Source organism: Silurus meridionalis, chromosome 1 (assembly GCF_014805685.1).
Source record: "Silurus meridionalis isolate SWU-2019-XX chromosome 1, ASM1480568v1, whole genome shotgun sequence".
Taxonomy (NCBI): Eukaryota; Metazoa; Chordata; class Actinopteri; order Siluriformes; family Siluridae; genus Silurus; species Silurus meridionalis.
In genome coordinates this window covers 25767661-25780261 of record NC_060884.1, presented here as the reverse complement: position 1 = coordinate 25780261, position 12601 = coordinate 25767661, and the positions used below count along the sequence as shown (strand labels likewise).

Here is a 12601-nt window from a genome sequence, read left to right as displayed (position 1 = left end):
GTGCATGTAAATGCAGTCCTGGTGCTCACCATGCAAAATCATGCACGACGACTTTGAAATGGAGCCATAACATGTGGCATTATAAACACAGCATTGCATTTTACTATGACCCTTTAAGCCATAATGCTGTAGACAAATAAAAACACTGTTTCTCTATTAGTGGATTTATACAAATGTTGTACTTGAACAGTGAGGCTATTCATGTGCCGCCAGCAAGCAGACCTTCCGTGCGAGCGGCGTCAAGTTTCACGGATTTGTTGTGATGAATTTCCCTGTTCCCTTTTTTTTTCTGCGAGTCTCATGTTTTAACTTCCTTTTCAGTGCTGCTTTCACAGACTAATCCTGGCATTTAGAAAAGCAGAAGTCTTTTCTGCTTCTAGCTCAAGATATGATTTGAGCAGCCCTAAAACGAGATCGGAACCTTGTTCAGCACAAAAACAGTTCTGTACGTCCTTGTCTTTGTTTTTTTTTAACTGAATTTACTGTGTTAGAACATGTACATCAGGTTCACTTTAATGACCTGTGCAACAGGATTTGATTGCGTATGTTCAAATCCAGAAACAAAATCCTATCGCGTGTTCTCACTTTATCACGTGAATGAAACCATCTTAATTAAACATGATGGTCATTTCTTTTCATGAGTGAGATTTCGTAATGTAATTTGATTCCCTGAATTGCCTCCACTTCCTGTTAATCCACATACTAAACTAAACTTACGACAATTAGAAATAGAGGTCGACCAATTGATCAGCCAGCAAATAAATCGGGCCGATTATGCTGCAAATTAGGCCGAATATTCGACTGAAGCATCCGACACACAAAACCGTGCGTATACATTCTGTGCTTGCATGAGAGAACAGAATTCTCCCATAGCAGCAGGTGGCAGTAGTAGTATTCAGCATCTAAACAGGTAAAGCAAGCAGCGTTTGATCATTACTAACCAATTTGTGTAACTTTTATGAAATCATGTCTGCTAAGTTTTAAAGACAAGACATTTCTTTCTTTTTTTCTGTGTGTTTATTTGCTAAGCTAAATAGCCGATCCGAGTTCCCTTTTTCGCGAAAGAGCTCTGCCGACTTGCAGGATCGGCTGACGCCGTACGTCAAGAGTCAACAGTGCAGAACAAACCGGAAAAACTAAAGCCAATCGACATTGTCAGACGACCGACCGTCAGCTCTTATCCTTCTATATATATATATATATATATTCCATTGGTCAAACATGATGTTATTTTTAAGGAGAGAATGAAAATAAGATTGGGAGAGCGAACGTACGTAACCTTTAGAACTTTATTGTTAGAAAGCATTCAACCAGCGGCAGCTGATAAGTACACTGACTGGACAGGCTTGTGTTGATCAATAAATGTTCAATTATTAAAAAAATGTTCTGTATCACTTCTTATCAATGTAAGATTTTATGAGATTAAGGGGTGGGAAGAAAAACGGCAAAAAAAATGTAAATAAAAATAACTGGCATCATACATTGGCCATCAACTGGCCTGATTTCTAAATATCAGCATCGGCCAGAGAAAAAACTCTAAAGAAAAACTTTTCTAACAATAAGCTCATATTTCGATGAGAAATTTCATGCTTTTGTGTCATTTATTCTCTAGAATCTGACTGGCCACCTTTTTTCAGTGTATGTTTTAATCTATTTGAGGTGACAACAAATAAATAATTCCCTATTTCGCTCCATGCCACTGGTTAATTGAATGCTGGTAAACAGGCGTGTTTCGGTTCACACTTCACTGCGTGAGGACACGTGTTGTTGTTTACCAAGTCTGCAGTGTTTACCTTTGCTCAGGTGCAAACAGTGTTTACCCCAGACAAAAACATGCAAAAAAAATGTTTATCTACATGTCCTTTTATTTCATTTGAAATATTCTCACTACAAAAACACATGCAGGGATGCGGGGACATTGAATAAAGCTTTGAGCTGTCAATCAAAAGGCTCTGAGTTCTAACCCTGGCAATGCTGTTGTGTTTTTTAGCAAGAACCTCAATCCTTAGATAGATTTTGTCATTTGTGAGTCAGTTTGTATAAAAGCATCAGACAAAATGAGAGTATTGTCTAAAAATATAATCATATCTAAAACATTTTATTTTCATTTTGCATTAACACCACACAAGCGGTGGCAGCTTAGTGTTTAAATGCTGGACTATGCAGAAGGTGAGTTGAAATCCCAGCACCACCATCCAGCCACTGCTGGGCCCCTGAGCAAAGCCCATAACTCTCAAGTGCTTAGGCATACAAATGAGGTAAATGTAAGTAAATGTAAGTCGCTCTGGTTAAAAACATCCATCAAAATTAAACAGATGTTTTAGATTTTTTTTCTATTTACAATTAATGGGATGGAATGCTTCAAAAATCACATTTCATATCTACTTAACTCTACTCACAGTTCCCAATTCATCACAATAAATGATATTCTTGAGCTTTTCTTATCCATATAGAATTACATAACCGACTTCTCTATTGATTACACTTAAACTTTCCTCTCACAAATCCATCTTTATTAGTCACGCTGACATTACTGAGTTATTACTGTTTGGATTGACTTTTGTTTTCTTTAAGTAACCAATACAGCAGGCTAATAACTAAAAGAGCTGAACATCACATATAATAACCCTGTGCTGACCATCATCAAGTTCGAATAAATCCATGGCTTCTGGATACACATCCCCAGACCTCGCTTTTTTCTAAAATTGATCCTAATCATTTTTTCCACTGACAAATAAAGAAAGATGCAGAAAGAACATTTGTTGCTGAAATCTGCTGCTGCTGCTTGAAAAGCATGTTGCCATTGTTCTCATTTCCTGTAGGCGTCGACACACACGCGCACGCACAGAGCAACGCTAAAGCGAGCCGCGATCATCCTTTCGCTTTCCTACCTTCCGAGACGCGTCTACAAGTTGGCGTAGATCGCCTGAATGATTCACACGGACGATCGGACTTAAATGTCACCCTGACTGCAGGGTCTTAAAGAGCAGGTTCTGCTGATGAAACGGCTTCAAACTGTGATGCTTCTTTGTCACGGGTTGTAAATTAGAAGCAACTCACCAACGCCACAAGGACTAAGACTGATCTGATCCAGAAGAACACGAAGGTTCTCGAAGAAAACGCGATGGTTCGAGCAAGCACACATACACGCGCTGTATCATTACATTTTCATCAACAGAAAAGCACAAGAGATCTCTGCGGTTTTCACTAAGACATATGACTAGGACTAGCTTGCAATAAGCACTTGTGCAAGTTTCTAAACTACCATCAACAACAGCTGAAATGACGGTTACAACTGGAAGGTTTTGCTTCCAGTCGCCATGTTAACAATCTGAAATGACTAATCTCTTGGGAGCTTTCCAGGCTTAGACATGATTTCCCTTCGGCCCCGTTCCTGAAACCGCTTTCTCTTTAAAACAACAGAAACCCACAACTCACAACATGCAGGAGAGCGGGGGAAAAAAAGCCGACAGCAAAGTTGGATTGAAAACATTTTTCGCTTAAGGCTTAAATGGTTGCATTGAATGCAAAAAGTCTAACGTTATGAAGCAGATCTTCTGCGAACGCAGTCTGGCAAAATAATGTGCACAATATGGTTTAATTTGGTAACAACAAAAAAACAGGAAAAGAATAAGTGGCCAACACTTTACAGCTGCTGTTCAGCTCTCAATCGGCGAGCACAGCTAACTAAAGCTGAACTTGAAATGTTACAAACCTGAATAACCTAAAAACAATAAACCTGATTTCAACCTGTTTCACAATTGTCCCTGATGTTATAGTCCTGACTACAAAAATAAATAAATAAATGTCCATTTTGTCTCTTCAGAAGCCAAAAGGAAGAGTGTTTATAATCACTTCTCCTACCCATACCCAGTCTTAACAAAACACCTTTAGGGCATAGTGAATCAAACCTCTTATTATGGACACATTTAGATTGCTCATAGCTATTCTGTTTATTTCTGAGAAAAGATTATTTGGGTTATTAGTCAGTATTAATCAGTATGAATTATCATCACTACCCCTGATTTTTTGCTGAAAATCTACACTTTCATTAAACATTCTTTCTATTTCTATCAACATTTCAAAAGAATAACTACAGCATACACATTTATATGAACTCATTAGTGCAAGGGGACAGAGAAGTACATGTATATAAGGCAGTGTAGACAGTAGAATAGACAGATCTGGCGATAACAATCATATAGCTACTAGATTGAAAAGTATATACTCAAGTCAAAGGGTTTTATTAAAAAAAAAAAACATGACTTACTGCGGAAGAGTAAAAAAAAAAAAGTCCCCCAGCTCTTTGGTCAGCTGTGAGTTTAGTCATATACTGTAATTTAATGTGCACCAATAAAAATGGATAGTAAGCTGGTTATTTAGCTGGTCAATGACACGGTTATTTAGCTCATTAGTGATCTGATTATTTAGCCGGTTAATTCAATAAACTTGTTAGTTGGCTAATTAATTACCTGACTGTTATGCTAGTTAGTCATCCAATTAGTTACCCGATTAGTTACTTAGTTACCTGACTGTTATGATAGTTAGTTATCTGATTAGTTCACTGATTAGTTACTTGGTTAGCTACCTGGCTGTTATGCTACTTAGTTACCCGATCAGTTCACTGATAAGTTATCAGATTCTTAAGTTGGTTAGTTACCTGATTTGTTACTTGGATAGTTACCCGACTAGTTATCTGGTTAGTTACCTGATCAGTTCACTGATTAGTGAACCGATTCTTGAGCTGGTTAGTTACCTGATTTGTTACTTGGATAGTTACCCGACTAGTTATCTGGTTAGTTACCTGATCAGTTCACTGATTAGTGAACCGATTCTTGAGCTGGTTAGTTACCTGATTAGTTACTTGGTTAGTTACCTGATTAGTTACTTGGTTAGTTACCTGATTAGTTACTTGGTTAGTTACCTGATTAGTTACTTGGTTAGTAATCTGATTAGTTACTTGGTTAGTTGCCCGATTGGTTACTTTGTTAGTTACCTGATTAGTTAGCTGGATAATATCCAGATTAGTTACCTGTTTTGTATGCGGGTTAGTTACCTGATTATTTACTTGGTTCATTATCTGGTTAGTTACCTGAATGGTTATCTGGTTAGTTAGCTAGTCGGTTACCCAATTATTTGGGTATTTACCTAAATATTTACTTTTTTAGTTCCTGATAAATAAGCTGGTTATTTACTTGGTTATTAAGCTGGATGTTTACTGGGTTAGTTCCTTGTTCAGGTAACTGGTTATCGGGTTGATTAGTTACTTGTTAAACTCATTTGAACTCTTTTGCCCGAAGACAACGCGTTCACACCTGTCTACAGCACCCACATAACACACAAGAGGAAACTACGGAACTCTTCAGATTAGCGAAATGTTTGTAATACACCAGTGTCGGTTAGCGAGCTTTTAATATCACCAACAAGGTCCAAATCAATATCCGAACGACAAACCGGCGTACACCACGACCGAAGAGTGAAAAATACAGCGGTTAATGAACATAAACAAGCCCGGAGAGACTGTGCTGTGCTCCGGGCGGTACTGAGAGAGGAGCGCGAGCGCTGCAGCTAGCACCGCGGCTAACTCCGCTGAACAACACGACCGCGAGCTTCTTACCAGAAAACAAAAAAAGTTACTTCCGTCTTTTTTCGGTCATCACCGAACTCCGTAAAAAGCTGTCCGTCTCCGGGTTTGAGGGAATAAAGTCTTATTTCGGCGTGTAGAATCGATATTTTCCGGTGAAAGTCGTTAGTTTCCTGACAGACATCATGTACGCTCCGCTTTCACTTCCGAGCTGAACAAACCTTTCCTATCAAGCGTCGAGAGATTCCCGAAAGTAGGGGTTTACCACTAACCGCGTAGCTCGACCGCTATTGGCTCGACGCCCCGTCAATCAAAAATTGCACCAATCGTGTTGCTGCTGAAGGGGCGGGGGCGTGAGGCTGCATCACTAAGCTGTATTCAGTGTTACATTTATGGCACCTTCTGTAGTGCTGTGTACGTGTACACACTATTTCCTTTCTTTCTTTTCTTTTTTTAACGCATTTATTTTTACAGATGAAACATTATGATTCATAATATTCATTGGTGATAATATCATTATATTCATATTCTTGGTATGAAGTCATAATATTAAGCTAAATGTATATTGTTGTTGTTGTTGTTGTTGTTGAATCCAGTATATATTTGCTATAATAAAAAATGTAATGTATTATTATTTAATTTCTTTTATACTGTATATATTGGTATGTATTTCTAATGTAAAACACTTCTTTTCTATCAGCATCACATCACTATTTGTTAACACCCTGACTAACCTAGCCATATTTTTAATCACTATTATTAATTGTGGTAAAACAAAAATGAGCAATTTATACTGTGGTATTAGTTTTTGAAATGTCAACTACTGTAATTAGTTTTACTACTGTAACTTTAACCTGCATTGTTTCAATCAAAGATATTTTGGTGTGTTTCCATAAGGCATATAAAATACATTTAAATAAATACCCAAATAATTCCTTCATTATACAAAAAAAAAAAATACAAGATGATAAACCATACATATAAATGTAATTGTTTTCTCACACCATCTTGTTAAAGAGTACAACACAGCTTCAGGAAACAATCAGCCTAGTGCCCCATGTTGTGGTGTCCTGGTTAAACTTGTTAGTCTTTAGGTCCTGCACAGCAAAGCAGCTCACATTTCACTGACGTGGTTGTTCAACAAACTGAAGAAGGTCTTTAAGACCAGGAGGTCTAGTCTGCCTTGCAAGGGAGGGACTTCCCGTCCTCACAATCAGACGAGTTGCCAGAAACTGTGGGTTGCAATTTCACAAGAAGCCTGGTGTGGCAGAGCACTTAGGGACGCTGGCGCAGATCAATAACCTATTGATTGAATGTATGCAGAGACTTTAACTATTCCCATCAGAAATAGCCTGAAATAAGCATCTATAAATGCTTCCTCCTAGGATAATATTATCTAATCTTATTTTAAGCATGAAATAGATCAAATGTACGGTAGATACATAAATATTTTAACACCGATTACAAAAATTGATGGTCTTGTGCGGTGTGAGAGATTATACAGTATATAATGTGATAGATACACTAATGCCAAGTGACACAAACAGAAAACGCCAAAGTCCCACTGGAAACTCCTAACGATGGATGAGTCAGTAGCTAAATATGGCAGAGAGTGTGTGTGTGTGTGTGTGTGTGTGTGTGTGTGTGTGTGTGGAGTCATGAAGTTCAGCCAACAGCAATATTTCTAGGTTTCAAGGACACAGTAGCCAAGACCAGAAGCGGGAACTATAACTCATCTATCCTTAAAAAAAAAAAAGAAAGAAAAAGCAACAGGCAATCAACAGGAAAGGCTTTTAAATAAGTGGAAATGAGAACAGGGAAAAGGGCAAGAGAATTAGAAAAGGAAAAGTGCACTTTTGACCTAAATCATTATTTACACTGACTCAACTTACAGCTGTCGTAGGAACATGATTATTTTTGTCCTCCTGGTCATAATACATGCTTGAAATTAAAATGGGCTTTAATGGCCTGGATACACATGAACCTGAAGTATAGTTATTGAATAGTTAAAATCTTTTTCTGTAGCATTTATTTAATCACCCAAGATTTCCTTTTGCTTACGGAGGTTAAGGGTTTGGGTTAGATTAAGTTGTAAACTTAGTATTAATTGGCTGGATAATTCATTATGTCAGTGGAAGGTCCTCATGAGAATATTAAAATCAAAACTTGTGTTCAAACCTTGAAAAAAAATGTCTACATGTAAAATTATTTTCAAGGGATTTCCATTTTTGACAGCGGTCCTATAAATCATAGCCTGTCGTCCCATTTGACTGTTTTCTGTAGAAATTCCTGCCAAAAATAACAAGATGACGTTTGTATGAAGCTTTTTATTTTAAAAGCAACACAAATGTATTTTGAATCCGTAACCACATGCAAAAGGGTGTGTATTATTAAAATGACTGTGTGTCAGATTTTGTTTAGTTTAATAGCAATCATCAAACCATTCAAAATGTATTCAGAGAGGAAAAGCTGCTTTACACGAACCAGATGTCAAGATGGCTGCCATCCTTCAGTTATCACAGTACTGTACCTTTAAGATGGACAGCATCAGCACTGTGATAACTGAACAAGGGCAGCCTGTCACATCAAGAAGAGCCAAGACGGAAACAGTTCCCTCCATCAGACGCTTAACCTTCAGCCATCCTGTAAACATCAAGAGAAATCACATATAGGCAGAACAACATCTAATTTGGAGAAGTAACAAATAAATAGAGATGATTCAAATAAACTAATTTAATATTTTTTAAATAAAAAAGAGAACAAGGAAACCTGTTTATTCAGATACAGATTGTATTTCCTTTTAGATCAAAAGGACACATTTTTTATCTTTATTAATACCATACTAGAAAAAAAATACAAATTCCGTACATGACCTAAAATGTTAGAAATGTAATTTTCATATGAATCTGCTATGTCCAATGCTGTCTCTATATTACAAACACCAATTTTGGCTTCTGAATAAATTTCACAATAATAAATCAAACTTTACACTACCCCCATGCCTTATTTGCACTTCTACCTGTTTACACACACTCACAAAACAGGAACATCCCTGGGCTTGAAAAGTGGTTCTGTGTTTGGCTGTTTTTCTTCCCCGAAAAACACCTACTGTATGTATTCATTAGTCATTTAAAAAATATTTTTTAAAGCATACTGACAAACGAAGGGAATATTTATTGCTATGCCCCAACAGAACTCTATAAATAAAGCCATCATCATATGCTGCATATACTCAATAAATGCTCAAATAAAGAATATAATAAAAATAGTTAATTTTTACTTGTCACATGCACAATATAGCACAGTCTTTCTTTACATATCCCAGCCATGATACAGAACCCCTGGAGCACAGAAAGTTAAGGGCCTCTCTCAAGGGCCCAAGAGTTGCAGCTTGGTGATACTAGGGCTTAAACTTTCAACCTTCTGACCCAAAGCCTTAAAGGTATTAGGTAATCAGGGTCGCAGTGTTTCTTTGTTTTTTGCACATCATTTTCACAGATCTGTAAATAAATAATAATGATGATAATAATGATAATTAGACTCTCATTAGACAAGGATTGCTAAACAAATGAGTGATTTATTTCCCTGTTTTTTGTAATTTTTTCATTCCAAGACCTTATCACACAATAAGGGTTAAATAAAATAGCACACCAGCAGCTCCCTCATACTCCACCCTCCTGCACGTCCAGCTTGTTATGATGATCCAGCAAGCTCCGCCCCCTCCGCTGTCTCTCCTTCTCCAGGCGTCCAATCGCGTCACACGCTCGGCCAAAGCCCCGCCCACACGCGCCCCTCCCTCGGCGCAAATCTGTTCTTGTAAACAAGTCGATCAGCTCGTTCAGGGTTGGGTTTTTTTTTCCTCCTTGCTTGTCACGAGACGGCGTCAGAGTCTGCCAAAATGACCTAATATCTCCCTAACCTATCTGCGCCACATTTTCACAAGGAGAGAAGAAACCAATACTTTCTCCTCAAGCATTTAAATAAGAGTTTTAATGCGTGGATCTCCTGGTTTTTAGTCTTTATAGTGATCAAGCAATGCAATCACAATGACAACAAAACGAAACGCTATCTCTGGATGCCATGTGGCGCCTGGGCAATGCTAATTGAAGCGTTCTAGCTTGTATTAGAATAAAAAAGCATGCTGGAATGCCATGCAGTTGGAGGTTAGAACCTGATAAATAAAGCATGACAGGGTGTTTGGGGGGTTAGGAGCTGGAAAGTACCCAAACACTATATTTTTATATATATATTATATGTACAATAAATAGTAGCACAAACGTGCATCCATGCGGGGAAGCGTCATTCCTGCACGAGCTCATCCCGTAAACAGCGCGCGCTAACGCCCAAGTCGCTCTCTCGAGCGCTCGCGCACACACCCCTCACTCTTCGCGCGACCCAAACGCACCGTGTACGTGCATGACAATAATGGGGTTAGAAAAACAACAACAACAAATACACATCTCCACGCCATCGAGCTCGAAATATACACAAAACACGCTGTCCACATACGTACCAGGGTTTCTGTTCAGCTCGCGTTTCACGTGAATATCACTTCATGACGCAGCAGGCGCGCACCCGAGCGACGCAACGTGATCTGTCGCCATTTTTGTTGTTGTTATTGGGAAAGGGAAAAAAAGAAAAAAAAATCTCAGAGCCATGTGACAAAGTAAAAAAAATAAAAAAATCTGCATGCTTCCGGATGCCCGAAACTCAAAGATCACCAGTGCACGTAATAGTTCCGTTATATTGTCTGGCATAAGGTTATAAAAGCAACAACAACAACAAAAAAACATTCACCTGGCGTTAAATGTTGTCAACGAGTGCACGTGCCTGGAAGCGCGTCGCTCGCGCGCACATCTGCCCTGCTCTGACGTCACCGCAGCGGGCTCCTTGCTAGTCAATCATGTGTCGCAATAATAATAATAAAAAAAACCCTAAGATTGGATTTTATATAAAACACATTGAAGAGGGGGGGGGGGACAAAATCAAACTCCATGCAAACGATTTTTGGGGATCTGAAGCTTGATATCAACAAGTGCGCTCTTTCCCTTAAAGAGAAGAAGTCCTGCAAAATGGCAGTGGAGGAATGCAATAGAGATGATCATTCAGAACTTGGTGTAAAAGTGCGTTCCTGGAGGGAAATATAAAAAAAAAAAATCGTGCAGAATGTTAATCATGTTTTAAGACACCCTGAAACATGAAGCATGTACATCTTGAAATGTCTCCCACTGTACCCACTTTTCCACCCATGGAGGAGGTCCGTGGCCTGGTTCACTTCTCAGACTGTTCCATGCGTTTCCATCACATAAACCGTGGTTCTGGGCTGAAAAGATTGGTTCCACCATGTCCCTAAAAAGTTGCTGGAACCCTAAAATCTTTTAGGTTGGTGGGTGTGGTGAAGGATTTAGAAAAAGTTCCATCATCAAAAAATGTGAGACATGGAAGAAGAGCAAACTCCATGAGAAGACTGCTAGCAAATCGAGGTGTTTGGAGATTCATCAGGTGCACTCTTTACCATGAAGAGAAGAAGTTCTGCAAAATGGCAGTGGAGGAATGCAATAGAGCTGAAGTATGATCATTTAGAACTGGGAGTCAAAATTTTCTTCATGTTTGAAGGCACACTGTCACATGAAACACTTACATATTGAATTGTTTGCCACTGTAGCCATGTTTCCACCCATGGTGCAGGTTCCTGACCTGTAGCACTTCTGTTATGCAGTTTCCATCACAAAAATTGGTTCCACCACGTCGAACAGAGCAGAAGCTTTTAGATTAGGGTTGTGGGAGCAGTGCAAGGTTTAGGAGATGTTGCATCATCAAGAAAAGCTTTCTGTTTCAGTATTGGTTGACAGGTGCAATGACTACTGGAACAGATCTACAATGTTTGAAAGAGGAGATCAGTAGAAATATTAAATATGGTGTTCAAATGCAATCCAAGAGAAACAGCAATCGAAGCAAAAGCAGCAATAATATCATTCCATACACTGTTTTGGTCTTTGGCAAAAATGACCTGTACAGCAAATCCCATGGTCTCCAGAAAATAATACAGCTATACGTTTAGTCAGAAAGTCAGTTAGCGATCTATCTTTGAGAAGATGAGATCTTTGAAAGCTTTGGAACTGCATCTCTGGTGTGCAAGATGAAGAGATTAGAAAGCTGGGCAAATGAAAGCATTAAAGTGCTGATGCATCGCTCTCATTTTGATAGAACATGGATTTGTTCCTAGTTGTGCCACAGTGTGGCATTGCAGATCATTCAGGAAACGAATGAAATAAATCAGGAACTTAATGGAAGATCACGTGCTAATTATAAACATTCATTTTCAAATAATTCAGCCTTTTTTTGTCCATGGAAGAAGCCTCCTTTTAAGTTCTGTTGAAAGCACAAATACGTCAAAGTGTGAAATAAACAAGCAGAATAATTTCTGATACCTTTAGGTTGTTCCACATATTTATTTATCAGTAAAGTGTGTTTAATTGTCACCCATCAGTCCTCATGCACCAGCACAGGAGGAGTTGTAGTTCCTTTTCTGTATGAGATGTAATCAGCTATACACTGGAAAAACATAATGAGACTAGGTTTTGCTGCACACCTTCACAACAATTAAATGTAGGATTTCTCTTTTGTGTTTGAAAGACAGTTTTCGGCAACAGCAACCAAAACAAATATTCTGTTTCGAAGTGAAGAAATGCAATGTCACGTTTTGACAATCATTACAATCATTTGAATATCAACTGGTTTCACAACAAAAAAGCCTCTGGAGCACTTTGCATGCGTAGCCAATACACAACTTCTGTACAAAAGCATCCTGTTTCTCTAAAAACATCTATATATGTCTATGCAATGTTATGCAATTTGCTAGACCTCATAATCAGTGGAAAAGTGGCCACTGTAAGGCCACTGCTGAATACATCATATTCTGGGTAATGAACTATAATGATTACCTTTATAATATAAGGTGGTAAGTGAATTGTGTCAAAAGGAACAATGGCACTGAGGTTTTTAAACACCTTTATT

General features: G+C 38.4%; 1 protein-coding gene and 1 long non-coding RNA gene across 3 annotated transcripts in view; both read right to left on the bottom strand.

The window, feature by feature from the left end:
• Positions 1–6697, bottom strand: part of jak1 (Janus kinase 1) — a 44554-nt gene extending 37857 nt beyond the window's left edge. The window contains exon 1 of one of the 2 annotated variants that reach the window (XM_046857214.1): positions 6589–6697. The gene's annotated coding sequence lies outside the window, so the exon portion shown is untranslated. Of the gene's footprint in view, positions 1–5617; positions 5821–6588 lie in introns of those variants that run through there. The other variant, XM_046857208.1, reaches the window with a different exon arrangement.
• A 2746-nt stretch (positions 6698–9443) lies between these two features.
• On the bottom strand, positions 9444–10573 carry LOC124388768. The gene is made up of 2 exons (XR_006926471.1): positions 10382–10573; positions 9444–10178 (listed from the first exon to the last, which is right to left on the bottom strand). It is a non-coding gene; the product is annotated as an uncharacterized LOC124388768 (long non-coding RNA).
• Positions 10574–12601: the final 2028 nt, after the last annotated feature.